The 26,151-nt window shown below is 40.7% G+C and overlaps 1 protein-coding gene and 1 long non-coding RNA gene across 3 annotated transcripts in view; both read left to right on the top strand.

The window, feature by feature from the left end:
* Positions 1-26,151, top strand: part of LRP1B (LDL receptor related protein 1B) — a 638,461-nt gene that overhangs the window by 80,265 nt on the left and 532,045 nt on the right. The window lies entirely within an intron of this gene.
* LOC116446508 lies at positions 1,954-25,999 on the top strand. The gene is made up of 3 exons (XR_004241253.1): positions 1,954-1,965; positions 11,599-11,603; positions 25,639-25,999. It is a non-coding gene; the product is annotated as an uncharacterized LOC116446508 (long non-coding RNA).

Below are 26,151 nucleotides of genomic sequence, written 5' to 3'. Positions count from 1 at the left end.
GTAGAATTGTGGGCTATAGAAGCTCTTAAAAGTCAGATTTTGCCAACTACAGACTTGTCAAAGGCAAGTTTTTAAGGCTAATGAAGGAAGAGTAATGGGATCTCGAACCTCGCAGTGCTTTATATTAATTGCTTGCAAATGCTGACTGCCGGCAACTGTTCCACACTCAAAGCATAATGGACTGGGGAAGCCAAACTTGCATTCCTGCAATGTAGCAGTTTTTTATAAGGCAGTCAAAATAACTGCAGAGGACATGGAAGTGTCTGTGCCCCCCCAGTGAGGTTTGGGAGATCTGCAGGAGAGCAGCCTTGTACATAACCTCCTGTGTTACACACTTAAATTAGCTCTTTCTGCATTTTCAGGTGAACTCTGAAGAGATGCAAGATAAGAAAAAGAAGGTCCAATATTCCGGCTTTTCTGCTCTTGGCTCTGAGAGCCATTTGTCTCAATTTGCCAGTGTAGTCATAGATGATACTCACACAAAATACATTTGTTCAAAAAAACAGAGCAGACGAATGGAGTTAAAATTCTAGACTTTACTTACTTTCAATATATTGTCTGTCTTTTTCAGGAGAAAAAAATAAAGATATATTAAAGACAGGGAAGCAGTGCTTATCTAGTCTGATAGATTAAAAAGCATTGGGAGATGAGGCAGGGAAAGGCATGCCAAGCACAGGGAGTCCGAGAGCAACAGTTTGGCTTCATTTGACTTCTTTTTGTTAGACAGTTTCCAAGTTTTCAACTGGCTTCATTAGGCTGAAGTGGTTTATCTTGTTTTGTACATTTCGGCCTACTTTTAGCCTTTCTTTTCTTCTTCCTTTTACCCTGAAACTCATGTCCTCCTATAAGCAAAGTGAACATGTAGAAAGGGACAGGCTAGCACTTTAGAATGTGACTCTTTTTGTCTTCCTGACTTTTTCCCAGCTCAAAATGTTTTAGCATTTTGTCTGCAGAGACGCGTTTACACGGGTTTTGCATATGAAGCTGCAGGAGTTTTTAAGAGCTGCTAATGGACTAGTTAAAACTAAAGTAACAACTACTAAGACTTTCGGGAATATCCTGTTTATGAAACATGTTTTCAGCATTTCCCTTTATTCACTGGGAATCATTAGGACACTGCACATGTGCATGTTCCAAAAAGCTGGTATTTATTTGTAGCCCTGTGCTGTGGGGATGATAATGAATGAGCAATCGTAGCTTCTAATAAAAAGACTTGGGACAAAGTACTGGGAACAGTGTGTCTTTAAGAAACCAAATTCCATTTTCTTGTACTGGTTGTTAGCAAGGGATAATAGAAGAGGAATTCATCATTACACTACATTAGATTAAACCTTGCTTCTCCCTTAGGTGTCAGCTCCCTGGAACTGGGTGGGATAGTTACCAGAATGACTCGCTGTGTTTTCGGTTCCAGCAGTGGGAGGTGAGGTGGTCACCACCACGAGCAGTTGAGGGTTGACTTTGGTGTCCCCAGCAAAGCTGAGGGAAAGTTTTCCAGTTTGAGAGGAGACTTACTTGGCTGAGGCCAATCTCCCTTTGGCAGATATCCTCTGCTGCTGGATAGCTCTGTGGAAGGAGAGTGTTTAATAACACTGCACCAGGATTTTGGGAAGATGTAGAGGCTCACAGGGTGCTCGTGCAGCACTGGTCGTGGCAGGCTCTCTCCCACAGACATCTCTCCACTGGCACTGAGAGGTGTCCGTGTTAATCAGCTCATCTTTATTTTTATGAACAAAGCCTGACATAGCCTCAGGCTCAAGATTCTAGGCAAGGTTTCAATCAAAACACAGACCACAGTCATTTTTGTGGCCAGTCCACACCCTGTGCTGTGACAGAGGAGCTGTCTCTACGTGTGGCATGGAACATTCATAGAAGACCTTAAAAGCATCCTGCAGACCAAGGCAGACTGAACTGTGGCTCCTGCAGAACTGGCCAAAGATGGATCGAGACACTCTTGTCCTGGTCACCGTGCCCTGTATACGCAGACCATCGCCCTAAAACAAGCTGGGTTGGCCCCGGGCTTACGTGACATTTAAGTGTCCTCATAAATAACAGAAGCTGATTACAATAATTCTTTTTTAAAAAACCATGTAGATCTGTTTTTTCTCCAAAAACACAAGTTTTTTTAGAAGTTGCTAGAAAATGTATGTAAAGTTACTTCTGCTTATACTATTCCATACATAAGCTCATACACAAATTAACTTTGAAAAGATCTGAGCATGTTTTGTTGTTTTACCTAAAATCCGTACTTGAAACCAAGAGGAAATGTTCCTTTCTTTTTGCGTTTAGACAGAAACTAGGTAGGTTTTCACATAAGGCAAGAAAAATTATAATCCTAGCAGAATGATTGAGATAAGCTCATTCACCCTAACTAAAATGTTGTCATTTTCAATAACTTTTCTTATTCTGCATGAAGAAAATCATGTTGAAGTCTCAAAAAATTAAATGAAATTACAGTTGTATAATGAAGCTGAGCTCTTTATGGCTGGTAATAGAGGAGCAAGAATTTAGAGTTTAGTAAATTCATAGTGGTTCGGAAATGTTGTGACAGAAAGAGGGCAATGCAGAGACAATAACAGAAGAACTTTCCATCCTATGACTTTATGCTGCTTATGAACAGATTGCAAGTTCTGGCACAATCTGCAGCAGAAAACATATCTATTTTTCATTTTGCAATTATCAGAAAGATCAGAGGCTTCTATTTTTGCAGATTTTTGCTGGGGGAATTCAGCTAAATTGCTCAAAAGCTGATCCCTGAGTGTTTTTCTAAATCACATGCATATAAACACATCCAGTGGTGACAGCCCTTTGCTCAGGGAGCAGCCTCACCCAGATTCACCATGACAGGAGGACCTTCCCCACTAAGAAGGACCAGCAAAGAGTAGCTCGGAGCATTTCCACGGCTCACTCCAAATTCCTGCACAAGTCCTGGACTCCTCTCTGCCCCTGGCATCGAATTCAGCTGCCTCCTAAATGTGCTGCAGCCTAATCCAGCTGCACTCTGAAAACACTGTGCAGTGAGACTTATGCAATCCTCTCATCCTTTCTGGCTCAAAATTGAGCTGGAAGGCAGAAGTACAGAAAATAATGGCAATGGAGCTTTTCTGAACAGCAGGATATACGTAAATTTGATTCTGGCAAGGAGTCGTGAGCTGTCAGGGTACAATTCACCACATTCCTGTATTTGTTTCAATTTGCTTATGCATAATCTTGTCAAAGTGATTTTTTTCCATTTCTAAGGCTGCTGCATGAATGGGAGCTTCAAAGTGGTGCTTGCACGAAGTCAAACATGACTCGGTGCGTTCCATCTGGAAGCAGCAGCTCTAACACACAGAGGGGAAAATGGAAACAAATGAAAACATCCTTCAGAGACGGTGTTTCTTCTGCATCAGGATCACTGGCTGTGTGATGCAAGGGATGATTTCTGAGATATATTCACAGAGAACAGAGAGAGCTTTGATACTGAATATACATGGGCTACGTGATTTTAACACTGCAAGTGCAAGGGGAGCCATGTACTTGGATTGTTCTGTGGGGGTTTTTCATAAATTAGAGCTTCATTATACTAATAAGTGAAGCAGATGCATGGGAGAAGGTGTCCTGTAATGAGTGTAGAAGGCTCTGCTGTACATAACTTAGCAGAGCATTTGAAATGCTCCTTGACTTTCCCTTTGTGGATGCTCCGCTGCTTAATGTCAGGTGTTTTTTTACTCACAAAACAAAGCGAGCTCCTCTGTAGTGCCTCTTGCCTTGTCGTTTCAGAGACTTGCAGCATGACAGAAGGTTCCCTATTCCTTACTTTTGTCATAGCTCCTTCCTAGAGCACTTACACAACTTGGGGACCTCTGATTTCCATCGAGTACCACCAGTCCCCTCTGTGTCCTGCTGAGTGGGCACCAGCCACTTCATCCATCTCCATCCTTTTTCCTACAAGCTTTACAAAGATCAGACAGCAGTCCCCAAATCCTCCCCACCCCAAGCAGAGAGAGCAGGGTTGCCATGAACCTAAAAAGCACAGATGGTTTAATTCTTAACATCTTGAGAACTTTTATAATATCATTGGGGCTAATAACAGACAAGACCTTACATCCTGGAAAGACTTTCCCTAGATAGCTGCAATAGATAAAAGTTCAGGACAAATAGGAAGAGGAATTCTGCTTCACATCTTTCAGACTAGAAAATGTACATATATTCAATGTGTGAAATTGTGCTGAACACAATTGCAGTGTGTTTTCATGTGCTGAGGCCTCCAGATGGGCTCAGGTTTTGGGAAAGTTGTGGGGTTTTCCTTTTTCCAAGGTACAGAGCATTTGTAAGCATCCTCTAGTAGGAAGGCAGTGTCATCTTCAGCTCCGTATCACCCATCCCCAGACTGAAATACTGAGGTATTCAGCATTGTTGATAAGTCATTTCTCTTTTTCTTCTTTCTTTGTGCAGGTTCAAATAGTATTTACTGCTTCTCTAAACCAAGGTGCTCATAGGAAATCTAAACCTCTGCTGGGTTTTTTGCACAGCATAAAACAATATCTGCAACAAACTTCTTCAGCATTACCTGCCTGAAAGCCTGGAACCAAGTCAGCCCCAGGGCTGACATGACAATCTCTCTGTGTTCCTCCACCTGGAAGTTTCTCTGTGTCTGACTGATTCGTGGCAGAGCTGCTCCCAAGGATAGTTTTTCCAGGCTATTTTTTGGCCCCTGTCAGCTGGCAGCTTCATAAGAAGCAGGACAGGCCTGGAGGGAGCAAAGGCTGAACCCCAAGCAGGCAGGTAACCAGAGTGAGAAAAACAGGAGACGATGGCATGGATGGTATTCCTCATCCAAAGCATTCAGTCACTATGTATGACAATCCTTATCTTAAATCCCCGTCCCAAACCCAGCATCTTTTGTCCTGGCACATGGGACCTTCAGAGCCCTCCACTCCTGCTCCGAACATGGCTGGAATTGGTCTCTCTGGTGCCCACCAAAACTAAGGGATGTCCAAACATGAGAGAGAAAAGTGGTGATGCTGTTGGATGAGTGCCACTTATGATGAGATTTCAGAAATAGATTCCTTGTGAGCAGGAGGCAGCACAGCCTTGTAGATGCATGTGAGAGCTGGTACTAGAGCCAAGCCCAGCTCAGAGCTTGCAACTTGGGAAAAAGTTTTGTCTAATGGGGGAAAAAAGCTGTAGCAATCAGCACTGCAAAGTGCTGACTGGAAGAATAAACATTAAAGAGATAAAGCAGACCAGAAGGCAAAAGCAATCAGATTTGTAAAAGAGAGCAGATTCTGATTTTATCTTATGGAAATAAATGCAATAAAAGCTTTCTAACTGGAGTTGTATAAAGTTGCAAATTTTTTTATGCAACAGGAGAAAAATTGATGGCAGTGGTTCCTTTAATATTTTATGGAAATGCTTCAGCAAATAAATTGAAGTGGTTTTTTTTTATTTGCAAACAGAAGGTAAATGGGACAACTGAAGCTTTTTTTTTCTAAATATGTTTTTTTCTATTAGATGGCTTCACCCTATGGTTGAATAGCTTCTGCAAATAGATTTTAGATACAATTTAAACATCATGAGCCAAGCCATCCCTGACTGTCCAGGACTGAATGTGTTAGGGGCTAGAAATGCTTGCTGTTGTTTCCCCACAGAGCTGGACTGAGCTCCTGAGCGTGGGCCATCACTCAGACCTGATGGCCAGCACTCAGATCCTCTCTTGGTTACACTAACGCAAACTGAAGTAGAATAAAAGTGCCAGAGGAACTGCAGCACATACAGGCGTAGATGGCTTTTTCTTTGAAAAGCAAGGGAGCCAGCACAATGCATTAAAGCAGACATCTCCTTTTATCTGATAGCGGGGAAAAAAATTAACCCAACTAAAAATAGTCAGGGCATTTTGCCCTATGATCTCTTTTCATCCTATGGATCAATATGCCCTGAGCTTGCATCCCATACATAAGCAGCTTTCATGGGTGAGATGACCTTGCTATGCAATAGATGGATCTTTAATCAACAGACCATGGTACAGTAGTGAGAGTAGGGTAGAAGGTAACTGAGTTTATAAATAACTGAATTCAATTAAATTCAAACTAAGATAAATCAGAAAATGTTTCTCCAAAACCTCAAGACTTAAACATCGAGAAGGCATTTCAGTGCAGTGCCATGGGAGAACTCTGTTAATTGTAGAAGCATTTTACCTAAAATTGGCGGTTGTTCAGCAGCTATTCAGGATTTGGACTCCATGATCCTTGTGGGACCCTTACAACTTAGGATATTCTGTGGTTCTGTAACTACTGAAGGAGGGGAACAGGACATAAAAAAACACCTTCCTTTCCAAATTTACCACTGACAGGTGGAAGCTGGAAGGGCAAGAGGAGCACACAGGGATTGTGATGCAATGAGAAACTTAGGGCTGGCCTTGAAACAGCTCTTCACACTAAGTACTTGTGTTATTTTAATGTGCAAAGAAGGTTTGTACAGTTTTTATCCCTAAAATTAGTGATAACTGGGGGCATCTCTTTTTCTTTGGAGGTCCATTTCTTGGTGGTTCTTTCATCGGTAAAGTCCTGTGCATGGTGTCCCTAATGAGTCGTCAGGGGAGCACCGGGACTGCCGTGCATGATTTTGTACTTTGGTCATTTGGTTGTCTGCAAAGAGAGTTGTATTTGGTTTTAAAATTAAGAGTGATCTTATATATTTTGAGATTTTATTATGAAAATGCAGACTAGGTCCTAAATTAACAGAAAGATTAAACATTATTTTATTCCCTTGTTATTTTTATTTCTTCATAGTTAGGAAATAATTTTCTTTAGTAACTTTTTTTTTTGTTCCGAAAGTTCATAGCAGCTATCAAGTTCTTTGTGTAAGAAACAGAAGATCAAGATGCTTGTGCTTGTGTGCAACGTGTGGGATACATAAAGGTACCTGCAGGTGAAAACCCTTCATGCATTTTTTCCCTTCCTCTCTGCAGGACTGCACCAAGTTAGGGCAGCAAGTATAAAAACATTTGAAGTGGGGAAAAATCTGAGTGTAATAAATACAAAAATTCTGCTGCAAGATGTGTTCAGTTCTAAATCACATCTGGAGTATTCCAGGGCTGCTTTGTGAGGAAATACTGATGGTTGAAAAAGGGGAGATGTACTTCTCACACCGAGGCTGCCCCAAGGTGTGCTGCAGAAACAGTCCCAGCGTCCGCAGTGCCATTGATGCTCCAGCATCCATCCCTGAGCTGAATTTCTGTGGTTTCCATGCTGCTGGAGAGTCAGAAACTCCTTGTGATTCTCAGAGCATGACCCAGCCTGCCTGGGGAGGGGGACTCATCATTAACCCAGGCCATTAGGATGGCCAATTCAGTCCAGTCTGATGGGTGTTCTGTCACACTTCCTTAATTTAATTTCTTCCCTAATATAAACTTTTATTAAAACTTCAATTTTCAGTTTTCATATTAGTTTTAAGTACAGTTCAAGGAAAAGATGTAAAGAATTAGAATTAGGTGCAATCTTTCGTGTCCTGATTTGATTTCTGCCAACAGCAGAGTTGCAAAGGAGAAAAAACATCCGTGGAAGCACAGAATGCAAATTGCTCAGCATGCACAGAGTCCTGACACAAGCTGGGTGTTAATTTATTTAAAGCTCATGATACTGTAATGAATTCAGGGTTTGCTTGGCTTTGAGGGAGAAACTGTGCATATATCAGGTAGCAGTAGGATATAACATTCAACTGCTTATTCTGGCCTCTGCTGTTGTGGATGAAGCCCACGCTGCTTCCTCCTTCACCCTTTGAAAACAACAGCAGAGCTCCTCAGGAGCGGGCTCAAATCCTTATAGAACTGTGCCCTGGAAGGAAGGAAAGAAGGAAGGGAGTCCATTATGTGGGTGAAACAGCATCCCTTCAGTCGGGCACACTGTGTCTGTTCGATTGGGTGAATCACAAACTCCGAGGAGGAGAGGCTGAGCCATTTAAATTTTATAGCTATATAAATTATAGATGGAAATCACTTCTGGAATAGGGCGAATTACAATTGCCGTGTTCAGACCGACCATTCGTATGGCAGCTGATGGTTAAGTTTTGTGAGATGGTGATCACTGGTAATAGTCGCTAGTAATAATTTTATTTAAATTTCAACAGTGCCCAGAGACTTCAGTTTAGCTCAGAGCCACCATGGAAGTCTTTGCACAAACACCTGACAAGAGACCTTTGCGGCATTTTAAAGCAGGAGATAATATTTCTTATTATTCTCATTTCAGAGATTTAGAGAGATCAAACAATTTGGGAAGTGGCTCCTGGGTAGTCTGAGGCAGAGCACTGCACTGCTGTTAGTAAGCGTAGAGGAAATCCAGTTGACACTTTGTTGACTGCATTTGAACTATTCTGCCATTTTAAGTCATGCCTTTTCAACTTTCTCTTTTTGGAAATATTTGGTGTTACAGTTCAATTAACGAAAAACTTCTCTTCAAGTCCCTTGACAGCTTTTTCCCCATGTTTGCAAAGTTCCGTAGATACTAGTTCATAACCACTATTCAAAGAAAACCTCCTCTTACTTCATATGCCTGTCTTATGGTTTGTTTTTTTTTTTTCCTAGCGTTATCTGTGAGTTCAGTACATAAATACTGAAGTTTTCAACCCCAAGTCCATATAAGCAGAACAGGAGAATAATAAATATAGCATTAAATTATGCATGGCATAATAGTGTGCTTACCACTTTCATGTTCACCAAGTAAAGTAGAGGAAAACAATTTGTGTCTAAACAAGGGCAGCATTTTTTACATTGTGGAGGTCACTGGAACACATTGTTCTCATTAGATACACAGCAACTTGGGGAAGGAGTAGAATCCTAGATAAGCGCAAACAAATCTCTGATGGATAGTCTGGGAATGTGTCAGCTGATTTGTAAAATGTAAATGTTTTATGAGTAAGAGGGTTTTAAAGCTGATTTTGATTAATGAAATGCAATCTACTTATTCCTTCAGCAGTCAGCCTACAAACATCTAACCAACTAATTAGTCTGTTTAGGTAAAGTATTAAATCTGCCTTTTGTTTAAAAATAGGGAAAAGAAAAACAGACCTGCTCTGGAAGGAACGTGCGGTAAGGAAAAAACCTTCATTGGTGTGAATGACCTGATTAGAAAAATGCAGTAATTATATAAAATTTTGCAGGACTTTGTAGTTCTAAACATACTGACAATTTCGATCTCAGAAGTTAAATTATTATGTGGAAAAAATGGGGGTAAACAAAAATGGTATCTTTATATTTTGAAGACTTTTGCAGACCGAGGCAAGGATGATTTTGTGAAATCAGCCGAGGTCATGAATTTCACAGCCAGTTTAGCCATCACTGAGGTAGACAAGGTCAGAAAGTCTAAGGAGTCCTTTCTTGTTTATGGGTTTAATTTGCATCCGTGCCCTCAGTATGATCAGTTATGGGTCTTGCACACTATAACATTTGTGAATTGGATTCCTGGTGCACTGGAGAAGATGCTTCCGACTACAACTTGCTGAAAGCCTTTGACACAGAGATTACCTGTGCAGGACCACTGGTTTTGATTGCTCATGGTATTCTCAATGGGAAGCATTAAAATGGATTGGACAGGTTTTGTTTGTTCTGGTTTTACCATTCTGCCTAGCTCTGTTGTATCTTGGCTGTCCCATTAAAACAAGCAGACTAATTCCAAACATTCAGCTCCAGCATATTCCCCTCACAGGCATCCAGTCACAAGACTGAAAACTGCAGGTGATTAACACCAGTGCCCGAATAAACCACCTACCCTTGGGTATAATATTTACAAACCTCGATTAATAAATGAACAGTCTGAAGAAAAGAGGTAATGCCACACCTTCTCCCTATAGCCATGTCCATCAAATGTGACAACTGGAGAGCAGAGATGCTTTAAAAGGCAGCCAAGATGATACCTTAGCAGGGTTAAGAGAAGGGAGAGTGACAAAGACAGTTGGAGAAGGCAAATGGAGGCTCATCTCATTCCCAAGAACTCTTTAGTTCTCTGAAATAATGCACTGGTTGAGCTGTTCCATTGCAGTCCATGACAGTGCCCTCTGAACCAGAGCTTGGAATAGGGCCTGAGATTGGAAAGGTCAGACATGTGTAAGAGCATTCCTCTGTGCTCAAACAGCATTGGAGCTGTTAAAGCACTTCAGAAAGGTTCTATTTCATCTCATATGTGTTTGGCCACTGGTGATGAATCGTAGTTCTCCTACTTCGCTGAGCCGTGGGTGAGTTTTGCTGTCTGCATGACACCTCCTCTGCTGCAGAAGGAAGGCTCAGTCTTTCATCAGTGCTAGAGGCTTTTTCTGCTGAGAATTTTCTCTGATTCCATTTCACATCATCTCAAAAATAATCTAATTTTTTTTCTTAACAATATCTATTTTCTTTGTCAGTATTTTTTTCAGATATGTTTCAGATCCATCTCTTTCCTCTGTCCTCTTATTTCCCATTAATTCTCACAATAACGTGCATTGATTGTTCTGATCTGGTAGTGCCAAGATCACCATGGCGGTGCATCAACTATTTCCCTTAGGAAAGGCATTACTTCTTCCAAGAAGAGAAGAAAATAAGAAAAAAAGATATATCTCCATTATATTTCTAAAACAATCTAAATTATCTGCTTCAGTACATGTGTAGACAGCACAGTGGAGCAAAGTCAAACCTGTTTTCTCTTGTTTCAGAGATTTTCCATTATTGCACATCTTGATCATTTCTTTAAGTGAAGAAACTCCTGCAAGAAAACATCACACACAATCGCTCTATTTCTCCATTTTGTGTGATTAGAAAGATTTGGTACATAAGCACCATTTCATCCTGAAACTGTACTAATCCACATATTATTAATATAAGTGTTTCCTCAATCCTGCTTAGGATGACTTTGGTAAAAGATCCTCTGGCTGTTACTCAACATGCTTATTCTGGTAATATTTTCATGATTATCCCATTCTCTCTCTTTTGGATGAGAATTAGGATTTATTCTTCAGCTACTCTGGAACCTTCTCACCCTTTCAAATACCCCAGGGGGGTCTTTCCTGATTCTGTTACTGTTGCTCCACAGCTCTAGCTGTGAAAGCTCAGGCAAAGCTGCTTAGCAAATAAGTGAGCTTACTTTAGGGGGGGAAAAAAAAAATGCTGGATTCACCAGGCTTTTATGTTTGACACATCAGTGCCACATGTCATCTTGCTGGGGTCTCCAGTTCCTTGGCTTTCCTGCAGTGTCTGCATCAGCAAAAAGATGTTGTCAACCAAAAAGTGGCACAAGCCACAGATCTTGGCCCTTTGCTTTCTATCGATACATTTGTGAAGTCTTTTAGTGGGGTTTGTTATGTTTGTTGTGAGATGCTTTTAGCACTTGTCCAGTTTAATACCCTCTGAGCATTCAAAAGACAGCAGCTTTACATCAGGAGAGGTTTATAACAAGTACAAGGAGTGAAATGTTGCCATCTTTCCACAGCGGTGGGCAAGTCCTTGAACCAGGACAATGCCTGGAAGTCATTAGTGGGGATGGAAGTGGGAAAGCTGCTGGTTTCATTCCGAGCTTTCTGGCACGATGATATTACAAAGCCTCTGGCCACTGCCCCAACAACCTACAGTGTTTTGGCATTTGTATGGTCAAACAGAGCAAGTGATGCTGCCCAGAAATGCAATGTCGTCCTGTGCCGATATGGAAATATGGGAAGCCCAGGAATATACATGGAAACACAGAACAATCAAGGTCCGTATGAAAATTGAATCCCAGCCAGCACACCTTGGTTGGTGGAGGTCCTATCTGAAACATGGGGATGAAGGAGCCTCCACTGTGAGGCCAGAGTTAGTTCATGTTGCTGCTTCATCACTAAAACTGCTGAACACATTCATCACTGGGACACATTTGTTTTAAAAAATGGACAAATACTTTTTGCCACGACACCGTTAGCCCATTTTCAAAAGTCAGAATGCTTGTACATTCTGTTAATGTGTTACTGGAATAAAATCATGCTGCACCTTTAGGTCTGGCTTATGTGGAGAGCAGCCAATACTTGTAGCATTGATTACGAGGTCTATGCCTAAGTAGTTCTCTTCCTGATTTATGAGCCAGGCATTATCATTCATTGAGTGACAGAGAAAGCTACTAGATTTGTTAATTGGACAATGAGCCACACTTCCATTCTCCTCTTCCAGTGTTTTTCATTAGAAAGAGACATATCTAACATTTAATGAAATGCTTAAATAAATAAATAGATACAGAAGTGGTGAATATAAACCCTTTGGTTGTTTCAAGGCTAGTGTACAGTGTATTTATTAATTAGTCTGGCAAAGTGTAATTAAAGGGCTGTAAACTCCATGAGGAAGTTAACCAGCCTTGTAATAAATACCGATTTATAGGTACAGTAGGTCAGCTGGTATTAAGTAAAGAGGTAACGTGCATAGAAACTCATTTTAAGCAAGGAGACAATATAAATAAGTTATCATCATGAAAAATACAGCTGACCTGGCAGATTCAAAGGCAGCAGATTGCAATGTTTTCACAAGTTCATGTAGCTTTTTATCTCCTAGCAACTGTATGTCATTTACATATTTTGCCACATCAAACATCTTGAAGAGATTTTCTGATGGCTGGTGTCGGAAAAGAGTCATTGTAGTGTAGTTCCTGGAAGACTGTTGTTTTTCATAACTGTGCTTAATGTCTTTATGGGAGGCTCTGACGTGACATAAAAGGTTTCAGTGTAGGAATTTGATATTACAAGCACTTTCAGATTGTTTTTTGTGATGTTTACAAAAACACTGGGGTCCGAGTTCAAGAAGTGGCACATCTGCAGATGACATCAGTCTTGGAGACACAAGCATAAAGGATACACATATAGATATATATAAAAATAAAGTTATATATCCACTTCCTATATTAAAAAAGAAAAAGTGAAGAATTTTCTTCATTAAGATTTTTCCTCATTAGTTCTGCTCATTACTTGTCTTATGGCTGCTTCAATTAACAAATGAGGCTCCCAGCAATGGCAAGGGAAGGAGTCTGGGGCCGTGCTCTGGCACACTTAGTAATGTTTCTGCCTGAGGGGTCAGATATGAATTTGAATGTTATTATTTGTACAGAAAATCTTTTGTTCTTGTACCACTAATGGTAGTAGGTGGTGAAATTTCAGAAACCAGGACAAACCCCAGGAAAATACTGGATGTAGAAGTAGGACCAAAATACATGAGGCGGACTGAGCATTTGGTGTTGTATCAGCTGTCCAGTCTTCCCTTTGCTGTAGGTGGGGAGCAGAATGACTCCCTACAGGATCTGAGCTGCTGTGGTGAAGCAAGGGCAGGATAAAACCTCTCTCACTGCAGCACATTAAAAACTATTTGAGTTCATTTGAGGCTCATCATCTGAGCCCATGAAATCACAAGCACTCTGCTCACTTAAAGATAAATCTGACACAAGCGGCACTTGATGGCCAAAACTCAACTTCGCTCACAAAGAGAAATGTTAAAGAATTTGAAAGTAGATCTTGTGTTTCCAGAAGTTTTTCTGATGACCGAGGGCTGTAATCCTGGGCAAAGGGAACAGGAGAGGGAAGACAACAGTAGCAAAGCTGGTTGGTATCACCTGTAGAGAGCCAAGGACACAACTCGGGGTTCAGCTTCACGGAGTGAAATGCAGTTATTTAAATGCTGAGCTCTGGCTTTTCTCTCATTGGAAAGCTGGGCTGTCCTGCTGGAAATCACCCCAGGCTGATTTTCTGGCACAGTCTCTCAGAATCACTCCTCACGTGCTCTGTAACCTAACAGTGAGCCCACAATGTGAGCATGGCACCTGTTCTGCCATTAGGAGTTCAGCTGTGGTTGCGATAAATCACTCTTTGGCCCCACCAATTTTCTATCAATGTAATTGATTGTGTGCTCGTTTCTCTCTCCCAGCAATTCCATGTAATCAGTTATAGCACCCCAGGCACAGCAGTTGCTTTGGGAAATTTGTGAAATGACAGAGACCTCATGCAAGCTGTACAAAATTACCAATTATGGAACTACACAATCTTTTCTGGGATGCCATAAAGTGTCGTTATTTACCCTAAAAGAGAATGTCTAAACAGATCGGTTTCTCATCAAATGCTGTTGCTCAGGGATCTGAAGAATATGGAAATGCCTGAGTTTAAATCGTCTGTATGCCTGAAACAGCATAAGAAATCAGTTTCTTGAGCTATTTTTATGGGTTTTTTCCTAGCTTACAGCTAAATCGTGTATTATGGTGAATCATTAACTACTGACTTATATAGCCCATTTTTACTTTTGATGATATTTTTGAGATACAAGATTGTATAGACCACAGATGTGCATCAGATAATGCAATTACCTGTTTCCAGCATGTCCCCATGTTTAGTCTTTCACTGGAGAAAGTACAGCAAGAGGCTGACCTTTATTTGTAGTGTGCTTGTGCTGTCCTTTGATTCCTTCCACAGCCTCCCCTTCATGGGGAGTAATTTTCCCATCATTTGGGAGAGATGCGCAATTCAATTCCTGCTACACATAAAATCCCCACCAGTTTGCGTGGACAGGAATAGCTCCATCTGCAATGCCAAGCACTATGCATTCCCTCCCTGTCACCAGGGAGGGGACAAATCAGCTCAAACTGATTCCTGTGAGGATAAGATTGGAGGGACAAACCTGTTTGCTCGCTACATTTCAATTGAGAACAAGTCAGGCCTTTAAACTCCAATACAAGTTCTTCTGTAATTTCTTTGTACGGAAATGCAGATAATCAAATCTTTTTCTTGCCAGAGACAATGTAATTTTATGCTTTGATTTATTCTGAAGCATTCGATTTATAGTTATCCCTAGCCCTGAAGAGTCCTGTTGGAATTGAATAAAGCAGCGGGTAACATCCCAATTAGAGTTTTCTGCAGGGAAATAGGATAAATAAAGGAAACTCTGGCAAAAAATAGATCCTTGATGAAACCTGGGGCCCATAGGTGTTTTAGCACAGGTAACTCTTGGTGACAGTGACAAAATACAGATAAAACTGAGGATGTAAAGAGAAAAATACATGGATTTAACTGTGTGTGTATGACTCAAACTATGGAGAGATGCAGAAGCCTCCATTGGGTCCACGTGAAGTCCAGCAGAAAATGCCTGGCATGGCCACAGGTTGAAGACAGGGTCTCCTTCTGAAATGGTTAGATAAAATAAGAAAATACTTTTGGAGAGCAGGAGAGAGACAGATGATGGAGGGTGGCAGCTTCATACCTGGAAGTGGGGAACAAGGGCAGATGGGGCACAGCCTGGTCTGGTGCTCTCAGACTTCAGATTGCTCTGGACCTGCCTGAGCTGTGGAAGGCACTTAATAATAACAAAAATAATAATAAGATGCTTTAGGCAAGGAGGTTCATGCTAAAGATGGACAATGTAGCATCCCTGCAGTGGAGCAGGGCAGCAGTGAGGGGGAGCAATGACTGGTAGGACCATTGGTACTTTGCATGACACAGCCATCAGGGGGGCCAAGGGCATTTAGAAGAGTTAATTTTGGCTTGTCACACATCAGTCAGGTATCCAAATCCTGCTTAAATTTCTCCTTTGAATCTGTCTTCTGCATAGAAAAGTAAAAAGACCAAAAAAAGTGTGCAGAAAGATATAGCTGGGTTTTTGATTGCTCCTTCTCAGGAACCTTTCAGCATTACTTACGACTCAATTCATCTTTGTTCTTACATTCAGAAAGGCTTCACAATATTTTGTTTTTTAAGGAAAGTGAAAAGACCCTGTTAAGGTTCAGACAGGTGTACATTAATACTGAGTGATTTGATTTAGACTGACATTTTGAGATGCTTCAGTTAAACTTCAGCTTTCAGAAACAAAATTATTTGTTTCCATTTTTCAAAGAAACTATGGCAAACTATTTACCTGGAAATGTTACAAGTATCTCTTCTTTCAGCTGAGTTTCTGAGATTCATGTCTGGGGGATCGGATTTAATCTGAGTCTGTACATAGGATGATATCATTGTACCTCCTTCTCTGTGTCAATACCATCATGGTAGTCAGGGAGCCAAGGAAATGATCTGTTTAAGTCCATCCAAAAAAGATAAAAAAGAAAAAGAAAAAATAATACTACAAAAAAAGAGAGAAGTTTCAGTTGGGGGGGCTGCTGGATGTAGCTGCTTGCAGAGGACAGGAGTCTGGAGCTGGAGGCAGGGGCAGAGCAGGGTCATTGCAGGGATCCGGATTGGTGTGGGGTCAGGGATGTGGGGTGAGTTGTGCTGGGTTCACATCATATGTGTGTACAGAGATGCTAACTCACCTGTTTGTTGGTCTCCAAGTCTTGCTGGGCCACTTCTCAAAAAGATAATAACTGGGCCTAAATTTTTGACGCATGCTGAAGGTGAAGTTTTAATCTTTTTTAGGTGGCAGATGTAAAACTAATGAAGAAGGTGAGTTTTGAGCTTAATTTAAAGACAAGCATCTTAAGCACTTGTGCTGCCCTGTAAAGGTAAGGCAGGCAGCTCATTCTACACACAGATGCAGGAGCAAGGCTGGGAGTATTATGCAGTAGATGGTGGGTAATGATGCTTCAAGGGAGTGAATATAACATTTTTGAATTTTTCACAGCTCTCCTTTTTGTTCTTTGTGGACAGGAAAACAATTGCACCTGCAAAGCTCAGTGGTGAGGCTCTAGGATAAAGTGACATATTGAATGCCTTTTCTCATGAGGAGGTTGAAGCCTTGTGGGTAAACTTTTAAATAAACAGAAGATTTATTCACGGTAGTTGGGTGCTTTTCTTCCAAACTGAAGGCATCCTTTTAATAAAAATTATCTAGTTCCTTCTTCCCCCAGGGGCTCTGAGGGTGTGTGTCCGCAGGGGCGAGCGCTGGGAGCGCGTTCCCGCTGGCTTTGGATGCCTCACAAGTCTCTCTGTGTGTGCCTTAATAGTCCTCTGAGGGAACTGAAGTCTCATTTTGTCTGACTCTGAATTTAAATCCAGGTCACAGAGATGTTAAATAGCAAATGACACATTTACTGTGCCGCCCAGCTGCCTTCTGTAATGCAGCAGGAATGCTTTCTGAGCAGGGACAGTATGCCAATATTAACTTATATACGGGTTTTATTGTGGAAGCTAACGTTAAAAAATAAGGAAAAAAATCAAGGGATGCTGTTCACATTTAAATAGCTACTTATTCCTTTTGCACCTTCTCTCCTGAAGTGCTAATGCACTTCCCTGACCAAAGAATTCCTAAAACAGTAATTCTTTTCAATGCAGACCTTTACATTTATGTTTATTACTTAAAAAAAAAAAAAAAAAAAAAAAATCCCCAAACCATTCTGGTTACCAGGTCACCAGAAATCAAAATGACACTGTCAATATGCTATTCTAACTCCTGTGCTTAGTTAAAAACCCAAATTACCTCTTCGGTTTATGGTCCTGTCTGTAATATTCTCCTTTTGTGAGGGCACATACTTCATTTCTCTGGGAGGAAAGTGGTTTGTCAGAGGCTGTTGCATTATTGCAGCCTTACAAGCAAACAATGAAGTTGGACACCTGCATTCTGCACAAAAAGGCTTTGATCAGGCAGATGGAGAATGTGCTCCTGGGCATCAAAAAGGCTCATCAGAAGATAGAAAAGATGGGGATATTGGGGTATTTGCTACACAGATGTCCTTTCTGGAATAGCGTTGCAGAATACATACTCAAACAGCAGCTAAATGGACTTCTGACCAATAGATGTAGACAAAAAAGTGGTTTTCTTCATTAGCCTGGTTTGTTCCTACTGAGAAGGTCAGTTTATCTGCAGGTCCTTATCTGGCAGTGAGTTTGTTCAAAGCAGGTAGGTTTATTTATTTCTTGTTGGTTTTGCTTCTGGTATTTTTTGGTTTTTTTTGTATTTGTTTTAGGGATCTAGCTCTGCTGGTGCTTTCTCAGGTGCCACTCTTTGTTTTCCCTGAGTTCATGATGCTGTGGAACAGCTTTTTGGGTTCATGACCTCAGGTTTGCTTCAATTCTGGGACAAGCACAAGCTAACAATAATTAGGCTTGTCCTCTGTTTTTTCCTCTGCACACGTGTCAGTGATTTTAATTTAAAAATTAATCTCATATTGCAGGTTACCCTCTTCTGAATCCCTCTGCCTTCTAAGACTGTTACCCCAAGATCTAAGTTAAAACTTTATTTTTCCAATCAGCAGTTGCATGGGTTCACCGCTTTCTTCTTTCTTGGGTGTTCTAATTGCCACGTTTCAAAAACACAGATTTGTTCTGAAATCTTTATTAAGCACTGAGACTGCTGTCTTATAAACCTAATGTAGATAAATGTGTGCTAAGAAAAAAAACCCAGAAAAACCCCCAAGTCCAGTACTGTTCTGCCATCTGTTGATTATGTTTTGCTGTGCTGTAGTGAATCAGTACCTAGTTCTAATCCTTGAATCTAAATAAAATTTCAATTTACTTCTGGTTTCCTGAAATCCAAAACTACTGTGTTTAATTTATAAATTGCTTCTTATATATTCTGCTCATGGCTGGTGAATATAATTAACATTTTATTGCGAAAAACCTGTACCTATAAATATCAAGGCCATGACACACATTATTAATTAAAAAAAATGACGAGGGTTGTTGGTTTTGCAAATATATAAATAGCTTTCCAAAATGTGCCATAAATCTTTGCCTCCCCTTTCTAATGAGTATAAATATATTTATTTTGTGTTTATTGGGAAGGGGATGTGGGAATACTGCAGTAGTATTTAAATATCGCAGTAGGATCAAGTTCGTGAGACCTGGAATCACTGGTCAGTATTGAACAGCCTTTCCCATGCACACAGCTGAAGGACTTTGGCATTAAAATACAATTTCTAACCTAGGACTAAGGCAGTCTGGCAGCTCTCTCTTTTCACTGTTCAATACTTCCCCACACAAGCCAGTTTGGATCTCATGTGATCGTCGCTCTGCTCACAGGTTGGAAAATAAAACAACCCACTTCAAGAAATTTGAGAAAGTAAAGGCAAGAATAATCTGTGCAGGTTGGGTTATAATCTGACCTCTTGGAGTGACTTTTTGAAAACCTTATTTTGCCTGTGGTGCAAGTCAGTTGTTAGCCCTGCTCCTCTTCTCTAGAGTCTCCTGGTTATTTTGAGTTTATTTAGGATTGTCGTCTTGCCCTTTTTTCCAAGGCCTGAATCCCAGTATCTGTAGGAATTCCCTGGCAACTGAAAGGAGTTTACCTCCTATGGCTCATTTTTTCATAATTAAATAAACACACGAGATTTAAACACAGAGACACAATTTTGAGCTTATCAAACAAGTAACAGAAGTCCCTTAAACACAACTAGGTTTTTAATTACCCACTTACTATTGATCTCAGGCTTCAGTAATGTGCAGCAGCAGCAGCAGCAGCAGCACATTCTTCTGCTGGGTAAGGATGTAAATTTGTGAATGTGAAACATTTTCAAGTGTCTGACTCTTGTTCCTGGAGCTGCATTTTCCTGTTTTCTCCCTGGCAAGGATTTCTGATGGATTTTCTTATTTTCTTGGCTAGATGGCAGATCCTTGAAACCTTTCTTATCTGGCATGCACAAACAAGGCTTTTTTTCAGTATGAAATATTCATAGAATAAAACACTTACAAAGATGTTAAATTTAGTCCTGGTCCAAACCTGTCCAATTTCATTTAACCCCATAAGGGTGGAATTTTCCTGGGAGTTTCCATAGAGCTGTGGGTCAGAAATAAAGTAATAAGCTTCAAAATTGTTGCTCATAGTTTACCCCTAAAGAGCTAAAACCCTGCTCTAAGGGGCTTCCTTAGAAATAATTGCAGGTAAACATGACAGGCTTGGCTTGAACAATGCAAAGTTTTAGCTTGTTTTCTAATGTACCCAACACCCAGTTTTCTGAGTATTATCATGCTAAACTAGATTTGGCCATGAACAAGCCCAGATCAACTGGGAATTTGATTAGGACAAGAAAATTAATTGTTCCTGGGATTTAGAGTTGATTTGAGCCCACTAAAGAGAGGGTAGCCCTATATTTCACCTTGATTAAAGAAAAACATTCCAGTCAGGTATTACACAATTACAGCAAAAGTGACATCATGATTTATTGTGTCAAACCATTTCTTTCTTCTTATAGCACCACAAAGGTCAGTGACAAAACAAGTCTGCTGAGTAAGATCAAGAAAGAAACTGGTAGTGTGAATAAAAGCCAGGAATGTCATTTTTAATTTTCAATGTCCCTGCTTTTGTGGCAGGGAGCCAGACCATAACATTTCACTTGCTTTTAAAAAAAATTCTATTCACTGCTTTTTTCAAAGAAGTCCACTTGAACACCCTGGAGAGTGGGGGTCAGGCTAGGAAAAATATTTGCAAACTTTTTTTAATGACACTACCTGATCTGATGGGATTCCTAGTAATTTTTTTTTTTAATGCAGTTTTGTGGCAAAAAGGGGGAAGAGGTTGCTTAGAAAACCTTACAGTAGCACATGTTGGCACTGCCCTGGACTGTCATGGAAATTGTTTCTAATTCTTCCAACTTGTAGTGCAATTGGAAAGCAGGAAGAACACCAGCCACCTGTGCTAAAAGAATTTGTAAATCCATATTATTTATAAATTAAGAGTATAAATAGCAGAGGAAATGAATGGCAAGCATCCAGCAGTCGAAGATACTTGTGCATCTTGTATTGAGTTTCTTCTGAACCGAATTGCTCAGTTTTTAAGACTATTAGTAGTGTGACTTTAACACAGTCTTAGTGACACAGAATTACACAAGACCTTCGATCCTTAAGTAAGTAACTGTGATTACTTTGAAACTTTGATTACTTTTGTACATTTCTAATGGTAAATGTGATTAATGTGACGATGCCGTCTTTGGGATGGAGATCAGCTCTATTTTCCTGCCTCTTTTTTCCAAGCTTCCAAATTGTTTTATAAAGTGGCACCTTTCCATGCCAGACAGTAGAGCATGGTAAGCACATACACCAAAGATCTGGGAGGTCAGTAGTCATTTTTCAGCTGACTTCAGGGATCTTTAATGTGCTTGACAATATTTAGCCAAGTTTTCAAACGCTATTGTTCCTGCAGGTCAGGCTCAGAAGCTGCAATGCAGGAAGACTGAAACAAGTCAAATAAGCCAATTGTTCTGTAAAAACAAGCAATCAGCAAAGTTCTAGAAAATCCCATTTTGGCAAGAAAACACTGCAGCTTTGTTCTTTGGTGTTATGATGTTATGGAGAGCCCTCAGCAGAGCTATAAATTTGTGTTACATGAATGTTTATCTCCAGACCTCTGTGCATGTAGTTTATAATTTGAAACACAATCTATGCTCTTTTCTCAGGCATTTGTTGCTTTGCCTCTCACATCTTGGTGTATTTTACAGGAGGTCTCCATTTCCTACAGGCTTAGGTGATTCAGATAAATTAAAACAAGCATCTCCACAGACAGTGTTATTTCAGTTCATGTGACATATTCCACTTCACCGCAGATTGCCTGTGGTGCACAAATCTGTTACTCGTGGTAACAAGTTCCTGTGTCCACGACTTTAATCTGTTTTTAAAAAATGGATTTAAACCACGGTAAAAATGATTTATGAGGTTTACAAAGTCTTTCCACTAGTTTAGCTAGATTAATTTAAAATCATGCTAAGTCAAATAACAACTTGGGGTAGATAAGGCCTTATTCTTTCCCTATCTTTCTCTTTCACATGTCCCTTGTTCTTATAATCTCTTTTGACTGTGTATATTGCATGACATATTTTGGTATAATTTAACAACAAGAACTGTTGAGCTTTTCCCTGGAAGCTGCAGGAGATGGCCAGATTTTTGGAAGAAGATAGTTACAGCTTGCTGTTGTAAAAATAGTACTTATAGTACCTCAAGCTCATGGAAACTGCCCACATGCCCAGTCAGCTAAATGTCTAGGAAATGTCTCAGTCTTTGAAATCCACAACACAGTGATTTAATTTATGTCCATGTTTGGATAACTGGCTGAAACCTGACTGACTTCAGCAATACGACATTTGGGAAGGAAAATAGTTTGGCTTCATAATGTTGCTGCACAAGTCCCATGATGTGTGGGTGGAAATTTGATGTACAAATTTCACACTTCTCGGGATATTTGCACGTGGAGTTTGTCTAGTTGGTGCATGTGTGATGGGAAGAATGTTGTGGGACAGGTAACTATTGGATTGCTCCTATAGTGGAAATAAAGAAAGGGCTATGAAATTACTGTCAACTGAACGTAGACAATTTCTAGTTAAGCATAGCAAAAGGAGGTAATTTTGGAAGAAATCTTAACATCAAGTAGTTGTATATAGTGATGTCAGTGCTGAAGAGAGCTGATTGCACCAGCTTCCAGCCCATTCTGTTCACACCCTGCTTCTTTGGCCTGGCTCTTAATCCTGCTGCTGTCCCACCTCTGGAGAACAAGGTGGAGCTGAAGGCTGGGAGTGGCCTCATACCATATTTAAAAGGCATCTTTGGATTAAAAAATGCTGATGAAAGAGACTTTAATTTAGCTCAGCTGGAAGTGCTGAGGACAGGCTCTGCCTCCTGAATCCCACCAGCTGGGTTCACCTTGCAGGGGATACCTGAGAGGTGCTTTGTGGGTTTGAGGCAGGTACTGCACGGTGCCTGGGAATGGGGGATTGAAAGTAGGCAATAGTGAGGATTATGTAAGGAAAGTGGGAAGGATGAACAGGTAAGATTGGGAATCTGGCATTGCATTAATTGTGTGGTACCAGGGAGTAGGATGGATTAGCATCCCTGGATTAGCATCCCTGCCTTCTTTTCAGGCTTCTGAAAACAGGCTGTGATGCCCTCAGCGAAAATGAACAAAATAATACCCAAACTATCCTCCCAGGAGTCAAACACTATTCAAGCAAATACTGAGAAAAAACAAGTTCAGAAAACTTCTGTGAAAAATGTGACTCTTTCCCAGGAACAAAAAAACCCAGCAAAACTAACAAACTTTGCAAAACTTCTTAAATGTTGCTCCACCTCCAGGCTGTCTGGGTGGGATTCAATATGAGACTAACCTAACTATCAGCATCTACGTGCAGCCAATGTGTCTCATCTGCTGTACCAGGGGAGACTTGATCGATGAAGCCATAGAGCCCTGGGGAGTGGCTGGGCTCTGGCTTCCCATCACGTTACTCTGCAGATTCCTGTGTCTCCACGTGCTGGATCTCCAGTGGCGATGGATTTTAGGCATCTGGCTCACAGACAGGCTTATGAATTCCAACATGGAAATGTAATGTTCGTGTCCTGCAGCTTTCTTGCCATGACCTCAGCCAGCCATGCTATTTTGGAGCTTATAAACTTTTAACTCCATCTTAATGAAGTTGAGCTAGTAGAAAGTCCCATATAAATAATTTAATAATATGTCTGGATGAAATGGCTGCTATCTAACTGCTAGAAATAACAGAAGTGATTAAATTAAATTCAATATACACATTAGCCAGTGAACTACACAGCCATAAAAGAATGAAGAGTGTGGTCTAAAGAGTTGTCTCTTTTCCTCCCACAGCTTTATAATTATATCTTCAGGGAAATGCCACAGCTCAGCACTTAACGATCTGCCATCAGAGACATTTACGAGGGGATTTTCAGGGAAGGAGAGAGTTGAAGGTGTCTTTTGTACCAAAAAAAGCAGTCATTGAATACTCTTGGCAATCACATGCTGAGAGGAGCATTGATCCATATATTTACGTATCATGTGAAGTTAATAATTCTGAGTTTTTCCTCAAAGAAAATCCACAACAAGGTCATGATCTCTCAGGAATTGTTTGGAAAATAGAGCATAAATCTTGAACAATGTCAGTCTGTCACTGCCCTACAGCAGATTTGTGTGGTTTGAGAGAGTGCAGCTAATCAGTTCAGGACACTGATTGTGTTCCATGAGGGTGGCTCTGGCAAACTCAGCCCCTTTTCAACACTGATACACAGGGTACACTGGGAAAGGGGGAGACATTTGCAGTGTAGGAAGCAGTGGAATGAAGTATTCACGAAGAATTAACAGATGGCACGGAGTAAACAAATGGAGAAATAAGCAAAATACTTTTCCTACTGCCAGACTGTAAATCAAATTGAAATATCCTGTGTTGCTGTAGCTGGTACAGATATTGCTGTTAGGTATTACTGTTACCTTGGATGTGGAAACTAAAAGTTTGGATGACGACTAATCTCTTAAAGGCTCAGCATGAAAAACTTCCAACTGAAACACATATTTAGTTTCCCAAATGGACAAGGAAAAGTCCAGGCTGTTGAGTGTTTCTTAGACATTTCAAAATATGGCTTTCATAACTACTCATCTCTTTGAGCAGATTAGATTGTCCAAATGGATTCTGAGATGCAGGAAAAGATCAAGTACCCTTAAGAAGAAAAAGACAAACTTAAACAGACCTGTGAGTGCATTTATTTGACTCACTGAAATGTTCAATAAGAGTTGAAGAAGTCTCTTCGATTAAGTTGCATGCACGCCTAATCTAGTGAGACAGGGATTTGCAAGGGGATATTGTCAGACTCCGAGTGAGGTGGTAACAACATCCACTGCTTTGTCATTTATAGTGGCTGTTTATCACTTGCATTTGTCCTAGCATAGGCGGTCAAAGACGTAAATCACACTCATGGCTACTTGGAGCAAAAATCAAAATACAATTTATTATTACATTTTATCCGTTTTTAAGGTGTTAGCTCCCGCTGACCTCGTTCACGGACTGGAGCCTCACAGAGTAGTTCAGCTGCTTGTGTGAGAGATGCTCTTTTCTTTTGAGCATCCTCTGCTGCAGGCCGTGAGCAGGAGAGTCCCTCATCACTGCTGGGATTTTGCAAAGAGGGAATTACCAAAAAAAGCTGGTTTAATTTCAAGCTCCATTAGACACAATGTTTGCCAAATGGAAGAAGACCAAATTGGTTGGAAATCTTGTCCTGAAACCTCTATGTTGGTATTAAAAATCAGAAAGAGTAGGTAGTAATAAACAGAAATCATGTAATGTATCATCTGAATCACTCCCTTTAAATCGCTTTGAGTCTTTTAAATTTTTTTTTCTTGTGAAAATGTAAAGTACTTACTCTGGGACTATTGATTACAGAACTGTAGTACCAGTCTGGGATTTCCAGAACTAGGTTGTTGAAATCAGTATTTGAATGACTTGAAGGTAATTAGGCCATGTATAAATACATATATATATATATATATATGTGTGTGTGTGTGTCTACATACATTTTCCTTGAGTTTTCTTTATCCTTCTTTTGAAATGTTCAAAATGCATGCATGGCACTGTATGATGTGAACACTGCAATTGCAGGAAGGAAATAGTATAATTAATAAGGAGTAAAGATGATTTTAATCCAATCCATTATTTTTACCACAAATTTTCAGTGGCAATGTTTTGTTCCTCAGTCTGCATACTGAAGTGGTTGTCTTTACACAGAGCCTTTCCCCCAGGAAAATCTACGTTCAGACATCATCAGATGAGCTGCCACTGTGATGTTGATGTGTTATTCCTCCTGCAAACGTTGTGTTGTCAGCGATGCTGGGGGTGAAGGGCTCCCGCTGAGGCACCAAGTGCTGGGTCCTTGAGTAGGTCAAAGGGTGTTTTACAATTTCACATTTATATTCAAATGACAAAGTGATGCTCAAGTTTTTAGGGTCCGGCAAAAGTCATCTGCTTGTTCTACGTCCAGCTCAAGTATTTGTAGGGGAAGTTGTTGTTGGAAGAGGTTGAACATGAGCCAGCTGTGGCCAAAAGGGCCAGTGGCACCTGGCTTGTAGCAGCAGTAGTGTGGCCAGCAGGACCAGGGCAGTGATGGTGCTCCTTTGCTGGGCACTGGTGAGGCCACACCTCAAGTCCTGGGTCGGTTTTGGCCCCTCACTTCAGGAAAGACATTGAAGGGCTGGAGCATGTCCAGAGAAGGGATTGGAGCTGGTGAAGGGTCTGGAGCACCAGGAGCAGCTGAGGGAGCTGAGGAGGCTCAGCCAAGAGAAAAGGTGGCTCAGGGGTACCTTACCACTCTCTACAGCTCCCAAAAATGAGATTGTAGTGAGGTGTGGTCAGTGTCTTCTCCCAGGTAACAAGCACTGGACAGGAGTAAATGGCCTCAAGTTGTGCTGGGGGCAGTTCAGTTTTGGTAGTAGGGAAAATTTCTTGTCTGAAAGGTTTTCAGACATTGGAATGGGCTTTCCAGGGAAGCAGCAGAGTCACCATCCCTGGAGGTGTAAAAAAGATGTGTGGA

This window comes from Corvus moneduloides, chromosome 7, assembly GCF_009650955.1.
Source record: "Corvus moneduloides isolate bCorMon1 chromosome 7, bCorMon1.pri, whole genome shotgun sequence".
NCBI classification, from domain to species: domain Eukaryota; kingdom Metazoa; phylum Chordata; class Aves; order Passeriformes; family Corvidae; genus Corvus; species Corvus moneduloides.
This window is presented reverse-complemented; position numbering and strand designations above follow the sequence as displayed.